Source organism: Aquarana catesbeiana, linkage group LG07 (genome assembly GCF_042186555.1).
Source record: "Aquarana catesbeiana isolate 2022-GZ linkage group LG07, ASM4218655v1, whole genome shotgun sequence".
Lineage (NCBI taxonomy): Eukaryota > Metazoa > Chordata > Amphibia > Anura > Ranidae > Aquarana > Aquarana catesbeiana.
Genome location: NC_133330.1, coordinates 89,905,410 through 89,924,154, shown reverse-complemented (window position 1 = coordinate 89,924,154; position 18,745 = coordinate 89,905,410).

Genomic DNA, 18,745 nt, shown 5'->3' with positions numbered 1-18,745 from the left:
TGGCTGGCCTTGAAATCATGGATGCTGTCCGGCCATAACGCACCCAAAGGCTCACGTTTTTACAGTTTGGCGTGAATCCTTATTCTGCATTGTTCAGAGAACAATGTATACCCAGATTATACTACCATTCCAGTGGATGGGTGATTATCATCAGGGGCACGCCATGGTCCACCCATGTGCTGACCAGACACACAGAAAGACAAAAGCGTACATCCCCACATAACCGATAATGTCTTTGCAGAGTGAACAAATCCCCACCAGATGATCGTCTGTGCATCGCACAGGGGCCCTTCGCTGGCGGGCATATCCTCACTCTGCAAACACTTCTCTGCATCCTTGAGAGGCTTTTCACTACAAAAACGGGTCTCAACTGGCATCAGTCTTCCCTAGTCCGCTCTTTAGAGTGGGCTGCAGGAAAACTAACACCGGGAGACCCTGCGACAATACATATTAAATATATTAAATACATCTTAATAAAATTTCCACAACAGCATCTGTAATGTTTCCTTAAAAAAGACAGGTTGTCTTATCCCAGTATGGTCTATAAAATGTGCTATTCTGTAAGGACCCTTATTGATCCACCATGTAAATTGATTAATCTGTTGGCCTGCTTTTTACTTTGTTTTAATAAAGGCTTACATTGACATACTACACCAAAGCAGTGGTGCTGTCTGTCCCTTCCTCCTCTTTTGTCTTCAGTTTGAATTGTTCTTGTTGGTGACAGATGTGCTTTAAAATATAGGAATCATAGGTGTGCGCAGGGGGTATGCCAGGTGTGCCTGGGCACACCCTAATCACTCTATGAGGTGCCAATTCCCCCTACTGCCTGGGCTTCCCCTCATGCCCCCCCCCCCACTGTAGTGCCGCTGGCTTTCCTCCTTTCCTCCTTTCCTCTCCTTCCCCCGATCTCTTTCAGGATAGAGATCGGGGGAAGGGGCTAATCAATATGTCATTTACCAGCCCCTTCCTTTTCTAAATGAACACAGTGAACACACTCACTACCTGTGTTTAATTATAACTGAAGCATAGTAAACTGTTTAGTATGCTTCAGTTTGTGAATGAAAAGGAAGCCGCTCAGCGCAGAGCACTATCTTGTTCATTCACTGCCCTGTGCAACTAAGGCTGCAGAGAAAGGCATGTGTGTTTGAGCTTTAGGGTGCACACCCTAATGCAATGGGCTGCGCACACCTATGAGAGGAATACATTCCCTGTTGTCTGTACATAACAAGTAAATATATTTGTAAAACAAATAACTGTGGGTATTGGATAGTGTATATGGAGGTTTTCTATTTGGGTTTGTTGGTTTCCTTTTTCCGTTTTTCTTTTTTCTCTGTTGGTTGAACAGGATGGACTTATGTCTTTTTTTAACCAGATTAACTACATAACTTTATTCATAACATTTACAATTTTGTCTAAACAATAATATTTTTCATCATTTGCTGGCCCTTTTGATTAGTTGTACTAATGGGAGCTATGTGCCCCAAAGGCTCCATAGATAATCAGTTACAGGAGTATTTTTCATGAGTAAGGGATGTGCCATATTCGTGAGGCTCCCATAGATAACATTCCACTCCCTACCACCCCTTTACTAGGAAATGACTAGACGACACAATGCTTTTTGGAGTCGAATGGCCATAGCAGCCTTTTTATTACAACAAAATAAAATTACAAAATTTTTTCCAAACATTTAACTTAATGCATATAATACATTTTTTAATAACATTAACCAAATACACATCCTTATCAAACTTTGCTGATCTAGGGGTCTTTGAAGGCAAAGTATAAATTCCAACCAACTTGTTGTATCGGTACACCCATGAAAGGCCCCATGCCGTGTATTACGCAAGCTCAGGGACAACCAGCTACTTCCTTCTAGATACAACCTAATACACACCATTGTTACCATTTTGAGGGAAAGGTCGCCCATACCTCCATATGGGCCCAACCCCCTCCCAAACTTCCATTATTTTTCAGCACCGCCTTCAAAGACCCCATAGACCTACCGCTGCTATGACATCAAAAAAAGAAACCACCCTAATACACCCAAAAGACCCATACTGCACCAACTACCAAATTAAACCACCCCAAACCCATTAGCCATCCGTCACCATGACCATAAATTAAGGGAGGGAGGGTGGGAAATCGCCTATCCTGTCCGTTTCTTCTTCCCACTGACCACCGCTGCTAAACTCCACCCCCCAAGTTAAATCTAAACTCCCCCCACTGTCCTGCCTCCTAAACCACTGCCTCTGCCTCACTGCCCCACCCCAGTCATGCTGGCCCTCCTCCCAGTGATACTTAGCTCCGGACCATTACTTGACTAAGGGATGTGCCATATTCGTGAGGCTCCCATAGATAACATTCCACTCCCTACCACCCCTTTACTAGCAAATGACCAGACGACACAATACTTTTTGGAGTCGAATGGCCATAGCAGCCTTTTTATTACAACAAAATAAAATTACAAAATGTTTTTCAAACATATAACCTAATGCATATAATACATTTTTTAATAACATTAACCAAATACACATCCTTATCAAACTTTCCTGATCTAGGGGTCTTTGAAGGCAAAGTATAAATTCCAACCAACTAGTTGTATCGGTACACCCATGAAAGGCCCCACGCCGTGTATTACGCAAGCTCAGGGACAACCAGCTACTTCCTTCCAGATACAACCTACTACACACCATTGTTACCATTCTGATGGAAAGGTCGCCCATACCTCCATATGGGCTCAACCACCTCCCAAACCTCCATTATTTTTCAGCACCACCTTCAAAGACCCCATAGACCTACCGCCACAGCACACACACGTGACACCTTACATGCGTGTCGCCCTCCAAACCCGAAATGCCCACTGCACACCATCCTGCAAACCCAGCTGCCACAGGTCAATACCTATAGCGTTCAGGTGCACACTATCAGAGCGTAAAAAAAATGCCACGTTTCCTCCTCCAAATCCCGGTGACGAACCGCCAAACCCCCGTTCTGTACGAAAAACTTAGCCACCGCTTTGTTGACTTTAACCCGGGCTCTGTTCAAACCTGTGACAGAGCGAGCCAAACGCCACGCCGTTCTGGCCAGATAAAAATAGTATCAGGGAAAAATGATTGCAGCCGCAGCAAATCAAATTTGATGTTCCTAATCAACTCCCTTGCACACCGCAAACCCAGGTCATTACCCCCACATGTAGCAGAACTACATCAGGGGGACGGTCCAATGGAGTGAACCTTTGCACCTCAGGTACCACCCTGGACCACAGCATGCCCGGGAAATCTAATCCAGCGCACTATCCCTTCATCCCCAGACAAACCCAACAACCTGCCATCCTTCCTGCCATCCACCCTCCTGGCACCACAATACACATATGAGTGTCCAAGCATCCACACCAAGCAGGTTGCTGAATCTGAAAGAAAAGAAACAGAAAAAAGAGGGATAGGGGAAAGTAAAAAACACATCACCCCGTCACACAACAAATGACCCACTTGAACGCCTAACATGAATTTGAAGAAGGTTAGAGTTGGGCGAACGTATAATTTAAACCTCGCTGATTCCCAACGTCCGATACTCTGAACCACCTTATCATCCAAACCCCACCGGACCGCGTCAGTGGCCGCTCCGATGCGGAACGAGTGAGAAGAATAATTTTCCGCCTTCAACCCGGCTGCCCCAAACATTTTTTGAACACCGCTTGAAATTGAAAACGTGACACAGTTGTCCCATCCTCATGACGGAAGAAACCCCCCCACGCCTGCAGGCCTAATTTTGCAAAATTCCCCCACAGCCGCCACCGGACATATAGGAGAACTCGGGACTGACCTCAACTCCACCCAAGCCCCCTTGCCCAATTGATCTGTCTTAGACCTCCATAGGAACACCCCTAGAGCATCCCCTTGTACCCACACATCATGCACATCCAAACCACCGTCCCCTTTTTTATTCTTACTCACCATCTTGCCCACCCGAAAAGCCCCGAAAAAGGCCAATATAAACATGGCCCAAAACAAAACCCACTCAAACTGAGACACACAAAGTTTTTCCAACTGTTCCACCACGTCCCCCAAAAGCTTAAAAGAAACTGGGCGTCTTGTATCGGCTGCCGATCGACCAGCGCGATATCCATGCATAGCACGCCGAACCATGAAAGACTTAGTAGCGTCCCGTTGACCTGCCAACTAGAACATAAAGGCCAGCCCAGCCAACTTACATGACATATAAGAAGCCGATACCCCGCTCTCAAAATTCCTTCCTATAAAGTAAAGCAGCAAATGTACTCTACCTTCATCATGAGCACATTCACCTACTTCCCGCACCAAAGCATCCCATTCCAGCCAAACCTTACTGTACGCTTGCCAAGTAGCTGCAGAAACCGATCTACGTATCCCGTGCACATCCGCTTCCGGTGCCAGTTGGCGAAATCTGTCCCACTGGAAACGAGACAACGCATCAGCCACTGAATTATCAATTCCCGGAACATGCACAGCAGTCACAAAACAGTTAATACACAAACAAGTCAAAACCAGATGCCGCAGTAAGCACACAACTGGGTGGGAAGACGCAGTATTGTTATTGATGGCCTGTACCACCCCTAGATTATCACAATGAAACCGCACGCGGCGATTCCGAAATTCTTCCCCCCATAGCTCCACCGCCAGCACTATGGGGAATAATTCCAATGCCGCCAGATTGAGTACTAATCCACCCTCCCTCCAGGCCACCGGCCACTCCCCGGCGCTCCACTTACCTTGGTAAAAAGCCCCAAAACCGCCAGAACCAGCTGCGTCCGTGAACAACTCCATGTCACAGTTTGAAACAACCCTTTCCAACCAAAGAGAGCGGCCATTATAGGTTGCCAGGAAAGAGTCCCAAACCTTCAAATCCTCCTTGTGATCCAGCCCTAGTGGAATATAATGATGCGGAGCCCGGACACCGGCCATGGCCGCCACCAGACGCCTGCAGAAAATACACCCCATGGGCATGATGCGGCAGGCAAAATTTAACTTGCCCAGCAGGGATTGCAAGGCTCGAAGCTGAATCTTCCGCACCCGTAAAGTCCCAGCCACCTACTGCCTCAAACCCTCCAGTTTGTCCAAGGGCAAACAGCATTCCATAGCCACAGTATCTTTAACGATCCCCAAGAAACACAACACAGTTGCCGGACCCTCCGTCTTATCAGCGGCCAACGACACCCCAACATTTTCAAAAAGTTTTGAATTGTAGCCAACAGAGATGCACATACCATGCTCTCCACAGGCCCTATACACAAAAAAATCATCCAAATAATGGATGACGGATGACAAGCCTGGAATATCTCGCACCGCCCATTCCAGAAAAGAACTAAATTGCTCGAACAAGGAACAGGAAATAGCACACCCCATGGGCAAACATCTGTCAACGAAATATTTACCCTGCCACGGACATCCCAACAAATGGCAGCAATCAGGATGAACTGGCAAGAGGCGAAAGCAGCCTCTATATCAGTTTTTGCGAACAAGGCTCCTTTACCCAAATGCTGCACCCAGGTGACCTCCGTATCAAAAGACGTATAAGACACGGTGCAGAGGCCCGGGTCAATGGAATCATTAACTGATCCCCCATGCGGGTGGGACAAATAATGAATGAGCTGAAACTTACTTATTCTGCTCTTTCTTAGGAACCACACCCAAAGGGGATATAACCAAATTGGGTACCGGCGGCAACTCAGTGGGCCAGCCATACGACCCAACGAAACTTCTTTGAACAATTTTTTCGTAACAATGCCAGCGTGCTCTCTAGTTGACTTCAAATTATCCACCATAGGCGGAACCACCTGGAGTCAACTATTCAAGTTGAAACCCTCCGTAAACCCTAACTCCATTAACTTGGCTGCGTTCCGATTAGGATAGCGCCTTAGAAAGGGGACCAACTTTTTTACCATCAACGGTGTCTTCCCTTTTTCCAACATCCCCACCTTTTCCAAGTCCCTGTTTAAAGCACCGAGACTGTGAATGCAAACCCCCACATGTGGTACACTCATGCCAGAATTGTCACTTGGCTCCGAATTTACATGTGCCTACATTACATTGCCAGCAGAAACCCATGCGACTACCGGCCGGTTGTCCGGCAAAGCCCGAACCCCCGGCCCCACCCTGAAAGGGAGGCAAAGAACTTCTTGGAGAGGACATTAGCTTCATCCAAAGACTAATGTCCTTATGGTCCCACCGTAAAGAAGGGCGGACCGCCTTCTTCTGCCGAAACTGCTCATCATAGTGCGACTAAGCAGTCCCCCCATACACCCTTTGCATCTCCCCAATAAAATCAAGGTAGCAAAAAAGCACCGAGCAGTTTTCAGGTGCCTTTTCCCAATCACACTCGCCAAAATCGCAAACGCCTGCAACCATTTTGCAAACGTGTGCGGGATCAAACTGTAGTGCCGCTTCTCCTCCTCTTCTTTCTTGCTCTGGTCAGGTTTAACTTTGTCCAAATTAAACTTCTCCAAGGGCAACAAAGAGAAAATTTCAACATACTCACCTTTCCAAATGCGCTCTTTTACCTCCGTCTTCAAATGAGCGCCCAAAGGCCCTTCAAAACAGACGCAGACTTCGCATTTGGCAGCATCCCCATCTGGCACCCCATCTACACCCACCACCCCTTTTCCAACCGACGCGGCATCCCCGCCGCCGGCGATGCAGGCGGGGCCACGGGATTGGCCACCCCTACACCACCAGTATTAGGGCCTCCTACCAGCCCCGCAACTTCAGCCTACACTACAGGGCATGGCACCACCAGCGCAGATCCCTGAGCAGTGGAAGTGTGAGCTGCAGCCCATGCCGCCACTGGGAAGGCATCCACTACCGGCCGTGTACCGGCCTCACAGTGCACCAACACATCCCACAATCCCGCCAACAATGTTTTCACCACCCCCACATCTTGCTCCCCTGTTGTTCCAAGTGACAGGGAACCAGTATTTTGACCTACTCCACCTGAGCCAACCCCTTGCCCCACTGGTACCCCTGTGCCCCCATCCCCGCACCCAGAAGTCTCCTTGCTAAGGACAGGAGAGGAAAAAGATAGGACAGGAAGGTTCTCACCTGGCTGCCGCTTCCGCACCGGACATTCAGCCGTATTTCCTGCTCCACGCGCCGCCTCCTGGGTCATGCTTGCATCCCAATCATCCAACTCTCCCTCCAACAGACTGTCTTGGGAACTTCCGGCCTCCCCTTGAGCAGCGTCAGTAGGTCGCATCGTAGGATTCATCGCCGCTGCTGAGCGCCCTACAGTGACGTCCTCACTGCGCACCTTACCAGGCCGCAACTCCCGCTCTATGTGTCTGCCATGCTGAGCCTGCCTGGCCGGCGATCTGGACCGCACACCGCCAGGGTCCCCACGATGGCGCGGTGTATCTGCCGCCGGTCTCCTCCTCCCTCTCGCATCAGGATTACAGACCCTGGCCGTTCCTGGCAAAAAGCCGGCAACTGCCGAGGCATCTCTCCCTTGCCGAGCCGTCCTCCGATCGGGCGGAGAGCCCGGAGAGGTGGCCGCCACACATCTGGCATCCGCAGCGGGGGGGTGAGCAGGCCCAGCTGAAAGGCTCCTTCCACGAGTCCGCCGTGAGCAGGGATTCATCCCGACCACCGCACCATCCGCAGCAGGCTTCTTCTTGGCAGGCGGCATCGGAAGGGCTGCCAATCCAATCCTGGACGCTCAGAAGGCCTGGACCTCCTAGCACGTGGCTGCCCCGGAGGAGGGATGCTGGCGGGCGTGCCGGAGGGGGCCTGGGTGGGGCCCTGGAGCAAGCTGGAAAACTGTGCCTCTTGCCGCCGCCTCCTCCCGAAGTTGTTCGAATAATGTCTCTAAGTCTCCCATGCTATCTGCTTTGCTTAACAGGGGACCGCTGGAGAAATCGCCTATCCTGCCGGTTCTTCTTCCCACTGACCACCGCTCCTGAACTCCACCCCCCAAGTTAAATCTAAACTCCCCCCACTGTCCTGACTCCAAAACCACTCCCTCTGCCTCACTGCCCCACCCCAGTCATGCTGGCCCTCCTCCCAGTGATACTTAGCTCCGGGCCATTACTTTATATCTGTATAAGCACCCACAATCTGTCTTTAAATTGGTTGTGTATAAAGCCATTGGCCACCAACACTGAAAATGTAAAAAAGCAAAAGCTAGCACTGCAAGCCAATCTATTGCCTTATATAGCACTTTTGGCTAGTCATAAATGGCCCAATAATTGAAAGCAATGTGTACAATAAATGGGTCATTTATCATCTACTAGGGGGTGCTCATTACAGATTTTACAATTTGCGATAACATGTGTATGGCCTAAGCTAAATTGGCATTTTTAGCAATAAAACCTTGCTACTAAAATCCCTGGAGAATATTTGCAGAGCAGCAATCGCAATTAGATGGAAAAAAAATGGTTTTCTGTTGCTTATGCTTGCATCATGCACAGTTACCCCCTACCACATATTATTTGTACAACTTTCACCATAGGGAGCCATTTGTTCTAGCTGTCGAATGAAAGCAATGCTGTTCTGTGGCGCTTAGGCCTACAAACTAATAAAGCTGTGCCCCTAGCTGATAACAGGTCAAGGTAAACATACACTGTTGGTTGTGCTTGAGGACCAGAATCAAGCACCACTGATTTAGAAACAACTGCTTGCCATACTCATTACTATAAATCAAATAAAATGTGTACTGATACACAGAAAAGTAGATTTAAATTGTATCGATGGGTACATTTTTTTTTTAGTTTTGGAAAGTGCAGGGAAGGGTTACAAAACCAGCTGGGTTTTTTGCAATCTGTCTTCTATTGGTTTTGACTTCACCTTTGACTTTCCGTCACGGAGATGCAACAGAACATGAACATGAAATATCCCCAAAGCAAGTGGACAAAGAGAAGGCAAAATCTCCCCACTGATGACACAGACAGCATTAAAGCCCTGACAGAGGCTAGGGACCCTTTCCCACTCCAGCCACCAAGCTTAAAAAGTTTTGCCTTTACATACACTTGAAACCTAAAAAAAAATACAAATTGGCAAATTACATTTAGAATTTCATTTGTTGCGGTAAAGCAGTACAAGCAGTTTTGACACATTGGTATTTGAAAGCCTCTAAAGACTTAGGAGTTATTTGAGCAGCTGTTTGGAGCGTTAGCCACGGAACAGTACTCAATCTGCACCAAACTACAGCAGTATTTGTGTTCTGTACTCCTGTGTTTAATTTCATATCAGCATAAGCAAATGTTCCCTTTTATATGGAGTATGTTAATCCATAAAACTGTACACAACCCATTGCTTTGTATAAATCACGGCGTTGTATGGTAAAACAAAGCACCACCAGATGGCGATGATTTCTATTAGTAAGCAGTGCACACATCTTTCATGTCAGACTTCAAGTAGTAACACGGGAGGCCTATGTATCATCAACAGATAAAAACTTCTCTACTTATTTTGGTGCTGAAACTGTATTTTTATAGTACACATGCTAGCAGTGTTCTCTAATTACCTATTTATTTATTTATTTTTTACATAATATAGTCTTTTAATATTCAAATTCTAAAAATACAGCTCCACACAAGTGATTATTCACTTTTGCGGATTCTGGAATGCTAATTCACTTTCCGGTTCTATCCAAGTGTCTCAGAAAAACAATCCAAACAATGGTCTCATATTTTCCCAGTGGATCTTCTATAAAATAAAATGAACAAATAATTCAGAATCCTGTTTCAAGACAGTGGGTCAATTCACTAAGAGTTAAATAACGCCTAAAAAATGCGGTAAAATAACGCTTGCAGTAAAACAGTTTTGAAAGTGCAATTCACTAAGGATTTTGCATTAACTACCGAATGCCATGTTTGTTCGATTTAGCAGTAAATACCGCATTATTTAATGTGGTAATTTATCACGTTGAGCTGGTTGATAAGCCAGACACCACATCCTTAACGATGGATGACTCATAAGCTGTATAATATTAATAATCATCTTCTTTTTTTTTTTTTTTTTTTACGAATTGGACTTATTTACCGCATGCAATAATTTATGCAAATGAGTCACTTGACTGTGTTATCACATGCGGTAAACATTATTGAATTGACCCCAGTGACACCTTCAATGTCATGCGGTAAAGAGACAAAAAGAGGCAATTAAAAGTGGGAGAAATTTGGGCACAAGAGTTACGGAGAAATATTCTAAGCTAATAGGGAATTTCACCTATATTAGCCCAACCAGAACTGAACTGTCAGTAGATGAAGTCATTTATTACTTTGTCATTCATATATTATATATGTAGCGCTTACTCCCCGAAGGAGACTCTATGGGGGTTATTTAGGAAAGGCAAATCCACTTTGCACTACAAGTGCACTTGGAAGTGCAGTCGCTGTAGATCTGAGGGGGACATGCCAGGAAAATAAAAAGACAGCATTTTAACTTGCACATGATTGGATGATAAAATCAGCAGAGCTTCCCCTCATTTCAGATCTACCCCTCAGATTTACAGCAACTGCACTTCCAAGTGCACTTTCAGTGCCATTTCAAGTGCACTTTGCACTTGTAGTTTGCACTTTTAGTGAAAAGTGGATTTGCCTTTCGTAAATACCCCCCCTATATTATCCGGTCCCCTGTTCCCAGAGCCCATGACTCTGTAAGCAGCACCAGGCTCTTTGACACACCTGAGCTGAAGATGGAATATTTAGTGTGAATATATATGTACAGTATATATATATATATATATATATATATATATATATATACAGTAACCAGAAAAAATTGAATTTCTTCCTTATTTTAGGCCAATATGTATTCTTCTACATACTTTTGGTAAAAAAAATCCCAATTAGCGTATATTGATTGGTTTGCGCAAAAGTTATCATGTCTACAAAATAGAGGATAGATTTATGGCATTTTTATTATTTATTTATTTATTTATTTATTTATTTATTTATTTATTTATTTTACTAGTAATGGCGGTGATCTGCGATTTTTAGCGGGACTGCGACAATGCGGCAGACAGATCAGACACTTTTGACACTTTTTTGGGACCAGTGACATTTATAGAGCAATTAGTGCAGGGGCGATCAAAGGGTTGAATGTTCCCTAGGGAGGTGCTTTCTAACTGTGGGGGGAGGGGACTGACAGGGAGTAGAGAGAGATTGTGGTTCTTAATCACTAGGAACAGACAATCTCACTCTACTCATAATGGGTTAATTTGGTGAGGCTCAGTGGGTGAGGCTATATAAAGATAAATATGGGAATGGGATTAGCAAATAGGGCAAGTAATCAAGTCAATGACATATAGTCCATGTAAGACTATTAGGAATTGGTATCCCAAGAAGGCTGCCAGCTTACAGATGGAAGAAACTCTGGAACATAAAAACAGGAACAAAGCAGCGCCTTCTAAGTGTAGCAATTGAGACATTTAATGAATTAAAATCATAATGGGAACACTCACAAACGAGCAGTATAAAACAGCATAGATATTTGGGTCATCGGCGCTGTCCTGGGAACTGCCTGGTGCCTGGTGTTGCTGGCTGGAATGTCCGTGTGACTGTCGGTTATCCGGTTACACTGGTGGATGATTGAAGTGCATTATTTCTATTATTACATTGTTATATAAAATGAAATAGTTCAACTCACCATAATACAGAATTGGTAGGAGCCCTGAGTGTGTCACTTGCCACGTCGCCTGTGCCCAGATGCGGATTGTCACCTGCCACAGGTTGCGGATTGTCACTTGCCACATTGCCTGTCACAAGATGTGGTTGTCACTTGCTAAGTCACTTGCCACATGTTGCGGATTGTCACTTGCCACGTCACCTGCCACATGTTGCGGATTGTCACCTGACACAGGTTGCGGATTGTCACTTGCTCTGTCACTTTCCTGCTAAGGTGGTCTCTTGCTGTGTCCCAGAGTCAGGTAGCAGATTACCAGCCAGGCAGCAGAGATGCACAGTGAGGGCGGAACTGCAGGGATGCGGGGCGGGCAGTGAGAGATGATGTCATCATCTCTCACCACCCACTCCGTGTGTGAGCAGCCCGCTCACACATGGAGCAGCACAACTGCTCGCCCGCTCTCTCACCCGCACGCTCACTGACTGAGCCGCCTGGCCCGGCCGCTCTCTCACCCCCCTGCTCACCGACTGAGTCGCCTGGCCCGCCCGCTCTCTCACCAACGGAGCCGCCCGCACTCTCACCCGTTAAGCCGCCTGCCCACTCACACACCCGCATTCTCGGAGGGGCAATTGCCCCGCCCCCCTGGATCCGCCCCTGGTATAGGCTCGTACAAGGATGCTGACAGGAAGAATAAATGAACTTCCACAGTGCTCACAGCACCACGGCAGTTCATTGAAAACTACAAGCCGGCAGCCGCAAGGGCTGCTGGAGCCTGGACCTTGTAGTTTTCCATTCACAGAGCGCTGTTAATGAGTGACAGCTAGCAGGTGGAGAAGATCTCCCACTAGCTAGAACAGCAGAGGAGGTGTGGGGGCCGGTGCATTTATAACATGTTACATCCTGAATATGGGTGTAACATGTAACATGTTATGAAAGGTGAACTTATTCTTTAACCGCTTACTTCCATACAAATTGCTTACAGGCACATAACACCTGGTATTCCTTGGGTGCATAGACCTTCTGCATGGAGGTACAGGTCTATGTGCCCATGTAAATGAAGCCTAACAGTTCAGTTCACAAACATGAATATCATTATGTGTGAAATTGGCATCCTAACTGTTAAAAGCATCTTCTTCTCATCCATCTGTATTTTACCTCATAAGATATTTCTCTACAGATGATGAAAATAATACATACAACGTGAGGTTCTTGTGAACAGACCCCTTATGTTACCCTATTATTGCAATGTTTTAACTGGGCAAACCTCTTGTGACTCTTGGGACATGCGACTGCTACAAGAAACCAACTTGCCACAGTGCCAAACTGCAATGAAAATGAAATGAGCGCAGACCATAATTGGAGCGGATGGAAAGTCCTCCTGATAAAAAGGTAAACAATAGTAGGAAAGATAAAAATAGAAGTAGAGACAGACGTTGGAAGGAGGGGAGCAGACACTATAGCAGAGTAAAACTGGAGGTGTGCATACAAGCCGTTCCCTCGTGTATTAGCCCTAAAGTGTCATGAACAAGTAATGACAACATACTGAGGAGAGCTGCTGACAAACATATCCCTTGGGGTCCTCCAGCGCTTCCAGCCCCCAAGCCTTCCACACCCCACTCAGGAAGCCGTCCTCACACACCCCCCTCCTTCCCCACGTAATATTTCTGCAGCCGGTGCAGACCGTCTGAAATGAACCATTGTTTGGAACTTTGTCCATTTCCTGTCTGGGCCTGTACTTCTAAACAACACGGACAATGTACTAGCTAGAAAAAAAGAGGAGGGGGTCAGTGCCACACCAGATTAATGGGACACTTAGATCATAAATGTGATTTTACAGTAGCAGCCAGTACACGAGGCTTCAAATAATAGCGGGAGTACAAAGGGTTACAAATGACATTAATACATAGAACATCTTCCTAATGGAGATTTTGCAGTGTTTAGGAAGCATAACATATATGTCAAATGGGGGAAAGGCACTTGTGTGTTCTATAAATATCAATTTATTCCCAGTGCTGCTTGAGTTAATGCACAGTGTGTGTAATTGTCACATAGCATTAAAGTTTTGTGCTCATCTACCAGGGAAGGGGTTAATCAGATCCTGGGGCTGATGGTGGGAATCGGGTGCTAAACTGAATTGGCAGGGAAGCCTGCGGAATGTTGGGGCAGCTGTTATATGTTATGAACAGAATCAGCATTACACTGTGACAAGACTGCTGGAATGGCGCATTATATCGTGACAAAGAGTATCTATTTATACAGAATTTGCATGTGCTGCTTCCTATCACATACTGTATGAAGTCCTTTCCTTTCAGCTTTTTATTAAAATATACTATGCTGTCTAGGGACCCCAGTGTGTTAATATCCAATGCAATACTCCCAACACACACGTTCCTGCACAAACAGCTGTATCTTAAATTGGGTGCTGAAATGACCAATGGCTGGAACCGACTGCAGTCATGGGAAAGTGTCACCAGCACACCAGGATCTCCAAAATTGGGTCCAAAATGTAATCATATAGTATCAAAAAAAATAAATAGAAGCAACGTTTCTGAGCCACGCAGGACCCATTCATGACATGGTCACATGTCCAAAACATCGCTTCTATTTGTTTTTTTGATACTATGTGATTAAAATTTTGGACCCAATTTTAGAGATCCTGGTGTGCTGGTGACACTTCCTTCCCAGTGTGTTAATAAACACTCTACAGTGCTCTAAGTTTGAATGCCTTACCAGTAGGCCATGAGAGGCATCCCAAAACCTTCCACACAAACTCCCACCAAAGTGATCCGCCACGTGACCTATGTTCCCGTATGTGTCAAACTTTATAGATGTAGCACCCTGGTGTTTAGGCAGGGTTGCTCCTAAATTTACCTGCCAGGTATAGCTACCTTGGCTAATTGTTGAGGATCAATTGATTTCACTCTAAAGTCTCATACATTGATAGGATTGTTGGCCAACAGAGCGTCAGACTTTTGTCAAAAGGGCGTGTGCCTGGATCTTGTCTTGCATCCTAACGGCACACAATTGTCAGCCAACAAACACGAACGTAGTGACGTACTACATGGAATTTCAGCTCTTGAGCGCCACCTTTTGGGTACCTTCTGCTAATGTTGTGTTTGGTGAGCATTGATTCCGAGCATGCGTGTTTGTACTTTGGACTTTTGTGTGATGGACTTGTGTACAGACGATATGAAAATCTGACAACAGACCGTTGTCCTCCGAAAATTTACTAGCCTGTCATCCAACATTTGTTGGCCGGAAGTTGGACAACAATTGTCTGAATGAGTGTACTAACGTTCGGATTTTAGGCCAACAGTCTGTCATCACACAATCTCCGGAACGTGTGTACGAGGTTTAAGTCTGTAGTTGCTGCACTTATCTCTTTTGCCGCTAGGTGGCCAGGCACTTGGTGGCATTAGATAAGACAAGGGCACTGCAAGGTCAGATAATGAGTATATGAGGTGTCTCAGCCAATGGACAGGGGTTTTCTTAAATCCCTTGGCCTGCTGGGAGAACCTAAATATTTGGGTGGAGTCAGGTGTGTTCTGTGCCACCTGGACGGCTGCCTGGGTGGACGTGTGTTGTACTGCCCGGGTTGCTAGGCCGGAGTTTGGGCCTATCCCGGGCACATCTTGCTGCTAGGCTGTCTGAGGGCTTATCCAGAAGCAAGAGAGGAGCACAGGGTTGGGATTGCAGCTTGCAGTCCAACCAGAAGTGATGGTTCTGCCTGCTGGAGAACCTGTCGTGGTCAGAGGTAGAGGGGAAGCTGTCGCCACTAAGGGTCCAACCACCTTATTACCAGGGACCACAGTGAGTAGCTGAATTCTCACCAACCGGGACGAATCGGGAAACTTCAGCAGGTATAAAGCCAGGGACCCAGCCATCAGAGGTGACGCTTGCAGAGCAACCTTGTGTGTCAAGCCAGGGACCAAGCAGGCCAGTGGGGTGAAGCTTGAGAAGTATCTGGAGTGCCAAGCTAGCGACCCAGCAGAGAAACGGGGGTGAGGAGTATACTACAGTGAAGATTGGAGGAGCTCAAGGGATTCAGTGGCAGTGAATAAATCTAGTCTAGTGAGAGAGAGAGAGAGACTGGGACTCAGCGGGCTGAAGAACTACAAGAAGTGATTGTAGTGGAAGTGACGGAACTGTTATACTTTGTGTTAGAAACTGTTAAAGACTGTTGCCATAGGAGAAAGCATTCCTACACATGCAGATGCAGTGTCTTGCAGGATGCCTTTCCCTGCATGGCTGTCTTCCTGTAGAAGTCTTGGAGTCTGCTAGTTGACATTGCAACTTCTTAACCACCTAAAGTCCAGCCTCGTTTTGGACATTAGGTGTTTACATGTATAAAACAGTTTTTTTTGCTAGAAAATTACTTAGAACCCCCAAACATTATATATTGTTTTTTTTTTAACACCCTAGAGAATAAAATGGCGGTCATTGCAATACTTTTTTTTGCACCATATTTACGCAGTGGTCTTATAAGCGCACTTTTTTTGGAAAAAATTCACTTTTTTCAATAAAAAAATAAGACAACAGTAAAGTTAGCCCAATTTTTTTTATATTGTGAAATATAATGTTAATTATAGTAAATTGATACTCAACATGTCACGCTTCAAAATTGCGCCCGCTCGTGGAATGGCGTCAAACTTTTACCCTTAAAAATCTCCATAGGCGACGTTTAAAAAATTCTACAGGTTTCATGTTTTGCGTTACAGAGGAGGTCTAGAATTATTGCCCTCGCTCTGCCGGTCGCGGCAACACCTCACATGTGTGGTTTGACCACCGTTTTCATATGCGGGCGCTACTCACGTATGAGTTCGCTTCTGCGTGCGAGCTCGTCGGGACAGGGCGCTTTAAAAAAAAATTTTTTTTCTTATTTATTTTACTTTATTTTATTTATTTTTTCACTGTTTTTTTTTAAAAAAAAATTTGATCACTTTTTTCCTATTACAAGGAATGTAAACATCCCTTGTAATAGAAAAAAGCATGACAGGTCCTCTTAAATATGAGATCTGGGGTCAAAAAGTCCTCAGATCTCATATTTAGACTTTAATGCAAAAAAAAAAGTTGTTTAAAAAAATGACACAAAAAAAATTGTGCCTTTAAGACAAGTGGGCGGGGCTGACGTAATGACCTCGCTTCAGCCGTCCTATGGTATGGAGACGGATGGGGGCCATCTTAGCCTCACTCGTCTCCATACTGAGGAAGTGACAGGTCCCGATCGCCTCCCCCGCTACCGACAGCTCCGGTAAGCAGCGGAGGGCGCGGGAGAGCGGTTGGAGGGGGGGTGGCACCTCTCCCGCCACCAATAACGGTGATCTCGCGGCGAACCCGCTGCAGAGACCACCATTATCGTGTACAGAACCACTGGCCCTAAAGATGTATACCTCAGTTGTGGCAGCAGCTGCTGCCGTTACCGAGATATCCATCTTCAAAGTCATGACGTATATATACAGTGGCCGGTTGGTAAGTGGTTAAGGGTGTCCTGGCCCTAACCCTCTCTCCCAAAGTTCTGTTAAGAGAAATAAAATATCTTTAGATTCAAGAAGTGTCTGGCGCCCATGAATCTACCTTACATTACACCCACTATGCCTTGCAACCCACCATATACAGAAGGATGTCAGCTATCTCTGGCTCTGGAGATAGCTGACATCCTTCTGTATATGGTGGGTTGCAAGGCATAGTATGGAGCTCTGCTACATACACTTGCTCCCAGAACTACAGGAAGGAGTGCACTTCAGAACCCATGCATGCGCATCAAGGACGTGCAGTCAGGGGAGGCAGGTGAGGCAGAGCCATGAACATTAAAAAAAAAAAAAAAAATTGAGGTTTGAGAGTCGGAGCTTGGCGACCTGAGGTCAATTTGGGGCTCCTACGACCTATAGTTCCAGAGATACAGGGGCTCCTTGTGCAGCCTGTCAGAAGCTACATACAGAGCGGTCAGTTTAACCACTTCAGCCCCGGAAGGATTTACCCCCTTCCTGACCAGAGCACTTTTTGCGATACGGCACTGCGTCGCTTTAACTGACAATTGCACGGTCGTGCGACGTTGCACCCAAATTAAATTGACGTCTTTTTTTTTCCTACAAACAGAGCTTTCTTTTGGTTGTATTTGATCACCTCTGCGGTTTCTACTTTTTGCGCTATAAACAAAAAAAGCGACAATTTAAAAAAAAAGCAATATTTTTTACTTTTTGCTATAATAAATATTCCCAAAATATATATATAAAAAAAATTCTTTCTGAGTTTAGGCCAATATGTATTCTTCTACATATTTTTGGTAATAAAAAAATCGCAATAAGCGTATATTGATTGGTTTTCCCAAAAATTATAGTGTTTACAAAATAGGGGATAGATTTATGGCATTTTTATGATTAATTTTTTTAATCAGTAATGGTGGTGATCTGCGATTTTTATCATGACTGCAACATTATGGCGGACACATCAGACACTTTTGACACTATTTTGGGACCATTGTCATTTATACAGCGATCAATGCTATAAAAATGCACTGATTACGGTGTAAATTACACTGGCAGGGAAGGGGTTAAACACTAGGGGGCGATCAAGGGGTTAAGTGTGACCTAGGGAGTGATTGTAACTGTGGGGGGGGTTGTCTCACTAGAACCTGACAGAGGTCACTACTCCCGATGACAGGGAGCAGTAGATCTCTGTCATGTTGCTAGGCAGAACAGGAAAATGCCTTGTTTACATCTCCTTGTTCTGTGTGTGGCCACACTGGCAGCGTGTGCACGCCCACAATGCCGCGATTTAAAGGGGATGTACCTGTACACCCATTTGCCCAGCCGTGCCATTGTGCTGGCGTACATCGTCATGCGGTGGTTGGCAAGGGGTTAAATACAAGCTGGCAGTGTGGCACACTCTGTTTGCAGCAGATTGAGAGGATAAGCTCACAGTGCCTCTCCTCACTTCTTGTCAGAGGCACTGAGCTCAATGGGCAGCTTGGAGTTATGGACCAATGGTAAAGTATTATTAGCCCCAACAGTCCAAAAAAAATGCTGCAGTGGAGGCATGTCTCTCTATAAGACAAATGCTCCCTTTCAGCCCAGCCTAGCCCAGCCCTCTTAACTAGAAGGAAATAACACGGGTTTATGGGTATAAGATTTACCCACAATCCCACACAGTTA